Genomic DNA, 9823 nt, shown 5'->3' with positions numbered 1-9823 from the left:
AAATTTTTAGATTTACGTCTCCAAATACGATTTCTAAAAACGATTCATACTGGCCCGGGCTAGGTTGTGCAGGGGGCCCAGGGAGCTGTCCCACCGCACTGAGACTGCAGATTCCATCCCTCATCAGGACGCACACAGAAACCAGCTAGTAAATGTTTAAATCGATCTGTGTGTGTGTGTGTGTGTGTCTCCTCTTCTCTCTCTAAAGTCAATAAAGTTTAAAAAAGCATTCCAGTTGTGGAATAGGCAGTGTATGTACATGGTTCAAGACCTAGGAAGAAGGGGCACAGTGGAAAGACCCCCCCCACCCGCCTCTTTTCCTCCTCCTCCCGGTCCCCATAGTTTCTCATGGATTCTCACAGGGTCTCTCTCTGCGAGTGAGTGTCAGCACGGACTCTGCGTCTTTTACTGCGTCATTTATGTGCACATCAGTGTGCCGTACACACTCTTGTCTGCACCTTGCTTTTCTTCCTCTTACCCTCGGTGTCTTGGAGACCGTTCTGTGTCCTGCCGGGAGAACTTCCTCATTCCTGGACACAAGCATATTCTGTTCCACTACGTGATGGATCAGAAACTCCAGACCTGTGCTGGTGGCTGTGTGTGTCCTTTGCTATTTCAATGGCATGTAACTGAATCCCCCAAGGTATTTCAGGTTTGTATGCAGGCATAATTTCCCCTCTCGTTTTTTTAAAATAAGACAATACATGTTCATTGTAAATATATATCATTCAAGTAATGCTGATATGTATACAGTAAATGCCTCGCATCTGTTCCCAGCTCCGGGTCTGACTGTCTGGATTTGTGTGTCCCCATTGTTGGTAGTTTGGAGGTTGTTCTTCTAGACCTTTTTGTGTTCCCTCACAAATATATTCAAATAATTTGGGGTTTTTTGCAAACATTGTATTGAGAATATTAATATTTCTGAAACTTCTTAAATGTAATGATAGGTCTTGGGCATCCCCCACCCCGTCATTGCTGATCGCTTTAAATTTTTTTGTGAGTTTGGTTTGATTTTTTTGACAGCTGCAGAGCCTTCTAGAATATGACTGGAAACACACTTTCTTTAACTATCCTTCTAATAATGTGGCCAAAGTTTTAAAATAATGGACTCACAGGGAAGCAAACCTTCAGCACACTATGCAGGGTGAGCACACACGACAGAGGAGGAATTCTGCGCGGCGGGCGGGAGGAAGGAACCACGCGGAGCATCGGCGGGCCATCTGCAAACTGTGACGGCACCTTCACCGAGGGGCCAGGGTTAAGGTCACCGATGAGATGGCACTACGACGTGAAGCGCTCGGTGAGACGCACTGAGAAGTGCGTCTCCCCCGTCTGAGGCTTTCTTACCCAGGATGCGAGACTTCTTTCCAATCAAGAGACTTCGTCAGGTGCTCTCACACCGAGGGGCCATTCTACAAAATGCCTGACCTGAATTCTCTAAAAGTTCCAAAGTCGCGGGAGGCCGGAGAAGGTGGCCAGCCTGTCGCCGCACAGTGTGGGGGCCTGCCCTGGACCCGAAACACGAAAGTAGACCGTGAGCGGGAAAACTGTTGAAAGTGGAATAGTCTGTAGTTTAGTTTAGTTAGAGTATCGTACCGATGTTCATAATAATAATAATGTACTGATGTTCATTTCCTGGTTTTAATACTGACAGTATGGTGACATGAGATGTTGATAACATAAGGGGAAATGGATGAGAGGTACCAAAGGAATCCGTAATATTTAAAAACACATTATTTGTATAAACTAAATATACACAAAACAGCCCTATATATGTGTGTACCTTCATATCTATGTATATTTAGAGATAGACAAGTACAAGTAAATATATGGAAAGTAGATTGGAAGGGCTCATTTTAAACACACAGCAGTAGCTGTATATGACAGAGACAACTCAGGTTGGAGAAGGAGATGAGGGGAAATTGTAGTATAGTCTTTAAAGGGCCCCGATTCTCTGGTCCTCTATACGGAGCCTATAGACACACACAGACATGTACAAAATCACCCAGCACTCCCCTGCCCCCCCCCCCCCAGAGCATCGCTTCTAATCACAGAATCCCAGAAACAGCCTGATGTTCCAGCAGGTTAAGCGTGCTGAGCACATGAATCGTGCCTCATCCCTGTGGCAAAATACGGACTCCAAAATGTTGCTAAATAAAAAAGCGAGAAGACCACCCCGAAGCAGGAAGGCAAGCATGGGGCACACTCATGTGTGCCTGCTTGTTGCCCGTGTGTAGCCCCCCACACTCTCAAAGGAGCCACAGACACACTGACCCCCAGTGGGAGCGGGGAGGGAGGGGGGAGGCCGGGATAGGGAGTGAGAAGGAGAGAGAGGGTCTTTCTCTGCCACACCCTTTGAACCTTTTAGATTTGCTAACACGTTCATGTACTGAGCACAGAAATAAGTGGTTAATTTTAGAAAAGACTCCTTGTGCCCTGGCCGGGTGGTTCAGTCGGTTGAAGCATCACCCGGTGCACCAAAGGGCTGTGGGGTGGATTGCGGGTCAGGGCACATACCTAGGTTTCCAGTTCGATTCCCACAACCGATGGACATTTCTCTCTCTCTCTCTCTCTCTCTCTCTCTCTCTCTCTCTCTCGTCAATAAACATATCCTTGGGTGAGGATTAAAAAAAACAAAACAAACAAAAAAGTCTTCCGGCACAAACCAATGATGAAAGCATGAGTGGAGGCATATGATCAGTTTCACTGTGGCCTCACAGGCGCCTCGGAATCACTCCCGAGGCTCAGTGACAAAAGGCAGACTCCAGGGCCAGAGAGCACTCTCCTTCCTCCAGCAGAGAACCCCTCGGAGCGCTCAGACTCTGGGGCCCCCGCCCCTGCGCCCCTTAGTCAGCAGGGCTGTGCACTTCTCAGACCCTCGGTCTCCTCACCCATGAATGGAAACAGTGGCGTTGCCTTCCCGACAGCTGTGTCCAGGGGTGGTGAAATGAAATTGCCCTCGTGGGGAGAATGCCACCTCCTCTGGTTCTTTCTACCACCTCTGAGGATTGCAGCACAGCCGCGTCCCGGAATACAAAGCGTGGGGCGTTGGGAGAAAGAAGAAACATAGGCTTAATTCCAGAGACCATTCAAGAATCTGCCTTGTGGCCGGGGGCGGCCCCTTGGCGAGCCTACACTCCCTCGCCTTCTTTAAATAAGGAGCTGGAGACCCTGGGTTTCTGCGCAAGTTGCCTCAGGCCACCGGGCCAGAGCAAACCCGGACCATTTATTCTCCCTCTTTCAGCCTGTTCCTGTGTTTATACTACCCTGTTTAGTTTAATGCACATCCCAAGATTACCCCTAATACACATCCTCGGAAATGTTTATGGAAATTCTTTATAAGCAAAAGGCTTTATTTCCCTTGAGTAGCTGCAGGGACAGAGCACTGGTCCCTTTTTCATTTTACTGACAAGCTTAAACACCTCTCGGTGCCCCCGACCCCGGCGCTGAGTGGGCGTGCTGCCCCAGCCCACCCAGGCTTCCACGGCCTGGTAGACACTGTGGTGGTGGGAGCCCACGCCAGCTACTCAGGGTCTGTCCTGGATCCCCAGCCCCCAGCCCCCAGCCCGCTCTCCAAAGCAGGCATCGTGACAGCTGGTTCTCTCCTCTGCCGTGGCTTTGTTGAGGGGGACGGAGGAGGGAGGAAAGAAGCGTGTATCATTTTGTATTTGTTACTCTCCTCCCTCCCCACACAGTTCCTCAGTGCCTGTTAAGGGCCAGGCGCTGCTATCGGAGAGAGAAGTTGCTTTCTGATGACACAGGTAGACCGTAGGTGAGAAAACAAGTACATAAACATGAGGACTCCATTGTGAGGACAAGGCTGTAAAAATCATGTGATTAAGAGTTGAGTGGGCAGGAGAACCAACACAATCTAACCAAGGGTCATGTTCGAGCAGAAACTCAAACGAAATGAGGAGAAGCCAAAGTTCTGGGACCAGAGCAGCAAGTGCAAAGGCCCTGGGCCTGGATCTGCGTGTGAGACTGGAGGAAGAGTCAGAGGCCCAGGTGACCGGATGGCAGGGAGTGATGCTGGAGAAGCAGCAGAGCCCAGCTCACAGGGGCCTGGGAAGCCGGGGCAAGGACCCACAGGTCTCGGCGTGTTCTGATTTCAGTGGAAAACCTGCAGGAGCTTGAAGCAGGGGAAAAGCCCTTGGCACCTTGTACCGTGTCGGTGAGCATGTCAGCTGGTCCATCCATGACAGAAAACAACACGAGTTTCCTCTGGACGTTTATGCCTTCCAGCAAGGTATAAGTTCCAGTTCTGGGTGCCTACCCCAAGGGCCTGAAGGCGGGGTCTCGAGGAGACGGGGGCACTGCCAGGGCTATCAGAGGGTTGTTCACTAAAGCCGAGGGTGGAAACGACCCCAAACGCTCACCAGCGGATGGGCGGGTGCAAAGAGACAGCTCCTGTCTGCAGTGGAGCACCATTGGACCACGGGAAGGGGGGGATGTCCTGCGGCCTGAGACCACGTGGGCGGAGCTGGAGCGCATTGTGCTGAGCAGGATACGTCGGACAGAGAACGACCAGGGCTGTGCGATGCCACTCATAGGTGGACTCGAAAAATAATCACGCCTGTAAAAACACAGCATAAGAGGGTGATGACCAGGAATGGCAGAGTGGACAAGACTGACGGTGTGTAAGGGCGAAAAGCTGTAACACGTGGTGGATAAGCCTTAGAAATCTAATGTGTAGTATCATGAACATAGACAGTAACATCGTCCTCAGTGATGTAATGGGGTAAATGTCACGTCACTCATATTATAACATACAAGTTTATCAAAGTGACACCTTAAACTTAAATAATGAATATAAAAGGTCCCCTCGGGTCCTATGTCGAGGACGGTTTCCAGAGGAGAGCGTGAAACGGGAAGGCCAGCTAGGAGGTCCCTGCTCCGTTTCAGAGAGCGTCAGGGGGGCTTCTTCGGAGACCTACCTGGTGGAGAGAGAGGAGCAGATAGACTCAGAATGTAAAGTGCCCTTGGGGGCGTTCTGGTCAGAGGCCCAGAGAGATGGCTAGGATGAGACAAGAGGAATCATGGGGCGGTGTGTTTCCATTTGGGAGGGGGGCCTTGAGATGCTGGTGGATGTCTCAGGCGGGTGGCATCAGGAGTCTGTCACCTCGGCGTTAGTCACAGTAAAGGCCCACACGTACTCAGCATTTGTCTCAGGCCAGGCGCTCTCTAAGCATTCTCCTACACATCGTTCCACGGCAGCCTCACCACGTCCTGCACGGTGATGGTGGCCATGTTATCTTCGTTTCTTAGATGATGAAATAGAATCTCACTGGCCCTGGCCGGGTAGCCTGGTTGGTTAGAGCATCATCCCAATACACCAAGGTTGTGGGTTCAATCCCCCAGTCAGGGCGCATGCAAGAATCAACCAATGAATGCATGGATGAGGTGAACAACAAATTGATGTTTTTATCTCTCCCTCTCCCTCTCTCTAAAATCAATTAAACAAGAAAGGGAAAGAGGGAGGGGAAAGGGAGGGAGGGAGGGAAAGAGGAGAGAGAGAGGGGAGGGGAGAGAGAGGTAGGGAGGGAGGGGCGAGAGAGGGAGAGAGAAAGAGAAAGCTAGTTTACTGAACAGTTTAAATAACCTGTCTAAGATAACTCAGCCTGTATTTGCACTCATGGATGTTGGGCTCAGTTATGGGTTACATGATGTCCCTCAACAAAGCTGTGTCACCGTCCTCGCTCTCGTATCACAGAATGGGACCCTGTTTGGAAATACAGTCTTGACTGAGGTAATGAAGTTAAAATAAGGTCATTCGGTAGGCCCTACTCTGGTGTGACTGATGTCTTTTTGGGGAAACCGAGACACACTCAATGTAGAGGGAAGAGAGACAGTGGGAGAAGACGCAGGGGCAGCACCGCTGGCTACAGGCCGAGGGGAGAACCCCAGAATGGAGGGGCCCTTCCCTCACGGCCCTCGGGAGGAGCCAACCCTGCTCACCGGTTGATCCTGGGCTTCCAGCCTCCAGAGACGTTGCCGTTTAAGCCCCGAGTTTGTTAGGACCGCACTGGGGAACTTCACCGCCAGTGCTGTTGACTGCCAGCCACGTTCCTCCCGTAACGTGGCTTCTTGCTGAATGGTCTGCCTTCTGCGCGAAAATAGAGGTTTTGCTGCACAGTCAAAATCCCAAAAAGCCTGTATCTCTAGTGGCTCATATGTAAAAGCCAGCTTTTAGGTATTAATTTTTTAAATAAATTACTTTATTGATTTTTTTTTTAGAGAGAAAGGAAGAGGGGAGAGAGAGAGAACCATTGACTCATTAATTTGTTGTTCCGCTTCTTTATGCACTTGTTGGCTGATTCTTGTACGTGCCCTGACTGGGAATCAAACCCACAACTTTGGCATATCAGGATGATGCCCTCACCAATGGAGCTACCCAGACAGGGCTAAATAATTGGGTTTTTTGGTTACACCTTTGAGCGTGTAAGGATTTCCACCACCCCCCTTTCTGGGACAGGAACCCACCATGATATAAAAGTTCAAGCTGCTGTTAAGACTTTTATTTCTAACTGTAAGACGGTATCACCGAGTGTGTCCGTTCAGGATCCCGGAAAGAATTACAAGGCTCAGTACAACAGAGGGGAGTTGCGTAAAGGGGTGTTTGCAAAGGAAACCAATAGGAGTGGAGAAGCACCCCGGGGCTCGGCTCACAACCCGAGGGGTCCCCTACCTCCTCTAACCTGGAAAAGGAAACAGGCAGGGGTGGGGGGGCGGGGGGCGGGGAGGGGAGTGGTTCACAGAGCTGGCAAGAGAAAAGCCAGGCTGGTGGCCTGACTTTAGGACAGGCCACCCCACAGGGGCTGTGACCTTCAGCAGAGGGACACAGCCATCGCCACACCAAGGGGTCAATCTCCCAGCCTCACTCTCCCCTAACCTCCCTTGCTCCTCGCAGGCTGACAAAACCTCAGATGTCGCAGAAGCCAGCGAACGCAGTCGCTACAGAACAGCCTCCTGGGCACAGAGCAGGGGAGAGAGGGCGGGGAAGCTTTCCTGGGTGTTCTGCACACTCGGAAAGTGTGCACACTCGGCTGTCCGCAGAGCTAACACTGGCCAGGCGCAGACCCCATTTCTTGAAAGATCTTCCTATCCCTGCCCGTTATTTATGGCGCTCCATTTTTGCAAGAACCACGTAAAATATTTTACATGCTTTTAAAAGTCATAAATGTAATGAAGCCAAGATGTTTCAGCAAATGTGCCTGACAGACAAATCCCGCCAAAGATCCACTTTTAGCTGACGTCAGGGCCGCGGCCACCACTCCTGACCCAGGGAAGCCTCTGACGAATGTGTCTGCTGATCAATCCTCGCCCTGACCCCCGTGGCTCCCAAGGCATCCAAGCTGTCGTTGCGTCTTGAGAATGTATCCATTCCTTCATGTGCTTCCTGCTGTCCATCTCTTGCAAGTATTCTGCATTTTGCCGTGTGCATCCTTATTCTTCCCTCAAAGATTTGGGCAAGTGAGTGCACATCATGCAGAGCAAAAATATGGTACTGCTCTTTAAAAAACTGAATATGTGTCCTGGCTGGAGTTGCTCGGTCGGTTAGAGCATTGTCCCAATACACCAGGGTTGCTGGTTCAGTCTCTAGTTGGGGAACATATGAGACGCAGCTAACGAATCATCAATAGGTGGAATAAGAAATTGATGTCTCTCTCTCTCTCAAATCAATAAATTAAATTAAAAAAAAAAACTGCATTTGTCCACTTGGACATGCCTTGGTAAGGAGAGAGTCCTGTACTTTATTTGAGCATTCTGCATGCGACCTCCAAGCCAAGCTTTCTGAGACGCTAATAAAAATACAGGCACCTCAAGTGTGGGCTGGTAATCTCCAGGGCTCAGGGTGAAAAACCACCAAACCAAGAGCTTAACCCTAAGCCTCTCATATGAAGAGTATCTAATTTGAGTACACACCATATGCTGAGTCCACTTCTAGCCTTTTACACGTAGTAATGATCACACCCTAATAGGTGTGATCCCCCCTAATAGGTGTACCATTCATGCGCTTTTGCCCCCATTTTACAGATGGGTAAAGTGAAGCCCAGAGGGAGCTGAACCAAGTTGACTGGAGCCGCTAAGCTGGCAGACAGAATCCAGGCTGACACCACAGAGCATTCTTTTTTTTTTTTTTCTTTTCCAAGGTTTTATTTATTTACTTTTAGAGAGAGAGGAAGGGAGGGAGAAAGGAAGAGAAAAACATTACTGTGCTAAAAATACATCAATCAGTTGCCTCTCACACACCCCAAACTGGGGACCTGGCCCACAACCCAGGCATGTGCCCTGACTGGGAATCGAACTGGCGACCTTTGGGGTCACAGGGCGGTGTCCAATCCACTGAGCCACGCCAGCCAGGGCCAGAAAACAGTCTTAACCTCTTTGTAGTACTACATAACGAGACAAAGGGCATCCCTGGAAAAATAGTTTAGCGCAGCAGCACATACAGATGGCCTGAGCTTGGGTGTTTGACAGTAGGTCCTGAACCTCCACCTTCAGGTCTTGACCTTGGCCTGGCCAGGCTCTGACACACAGGTCTGCCCAGTGGCCTAAGCTTGGGATACCCACTAGGTGTCTGGGGATATGAGATTGGGCAGAGTACATGCTGCCCCTCCTCAGGGGGCACCTGCCACCTGGAGGAGAGGGGTCTGAGTCAAATAAACTCACAAGTAAAGCACCATTGTAACTGGGACAAATGCTAGGGGAGAGGTGGCGGGGGCCATGGGCCGTGCATGAGGGAGCCTGGCCTTGTCAGGGAGGAAGGTCAGGCAGCACTGAAGACAAGATGCCAGAGCGAAGGCTCAAAATGGGGGCCTTAACAAGGCCGGGGAGGCAGGGTGTTGGGGGGAAGAAGGGGCAAAGCCCCCCGAGATGTGGGAGAATTTCTGAAAAGAAGCTGCTGGAGACTTGAGGCGCAAAGTGGGGAGACCGTGAAATTTGATTCGAGCTGCCTCTTCCTTCCTTCCCAGAAGTACAAGCGGGTTTGCACGAAATTTGTTACACGGACCTCGGACCCCTGGCTGAAAACCACTGTCTTCGGGAAGCACTTCATTTACACATGGAAAGGCCTCCAGAGCTTTTACTAAGAAACGATCATCACAGTAACCGGTGATATTAAGTGAGCTGATCAATTGAGCTGCAGGCTTCCAGGCCTCCAGTTGAGTTTTTTTTCCCCCCAGCCACACCCAACGGGCCTCAGGCAGAAAGAGTGAAGGAATAAAATAATAGAGAAGGGAGGAGACAGGAATAATCCAGAGAACAGCTGGAATACGTGCATAACAAAAGGGTCTCAGAATCCTGAAGTTCTGGGAAGAGATTTTTTTTCCCCACCTTGGGCCACACCTGAAACTCCACCTTGAAATGCTTCCCTCCATTTTCTGGCTCAGAAGCCGGAAGGTTGTTAGGCAGCTGGTTTAAGGTCATGCCTTAAAGAAAAGGGAAGGCACGCGTACTTGCCACTTGTTGATGAGACTGGGCATGCAATGCAGCAGATCCAGGTTCAAGTGCAGACTGTCACTTCCCAGCTGTGGGAAGGCGGAAGGTCACTTTCCTTCCAGTGCCTTTGCTTTCCCACCTGCAAAATGATAGAAGAGGCCTTGGCCAGGTGGCTCCGTTGGTGGCAGCGTCACCCTACGCACCAAAGGGCGCGGGATCCGTCCCTGCCAGGGCGTGTACAGAAGACAAATTTTGATGGCTTTTCCCCTCTCACATCAGGGCTTCTCTCTCCCCCTTCTCTGTCTAAAATCAATGTTTTAAAACATCTGCGGGTGCAGATTGAAAAAAGAAGAAAGTGATAGACTAGGACATACCGCCCACCCTC

This window comes from Sturnira hondurensis, unplaced genomic scaffold (assembly GCF_014824575.4).
Source record: "Sturnira hondurensis isolate 20B ecotype Veracruz unplaced genomic scaffold, ASM1482457v3 Scaffold0011378, whole genome shotgun sequence".
NCBI classification, from domain to species: Eukaryota; Metazoa; Chordata; class Mammalia; order Chiroptera; family Phyllostomidae; genus Sturnira; species Sturnira hondurensis.
Note: the sequence above shows the minus strand (reverse complement) of the source record.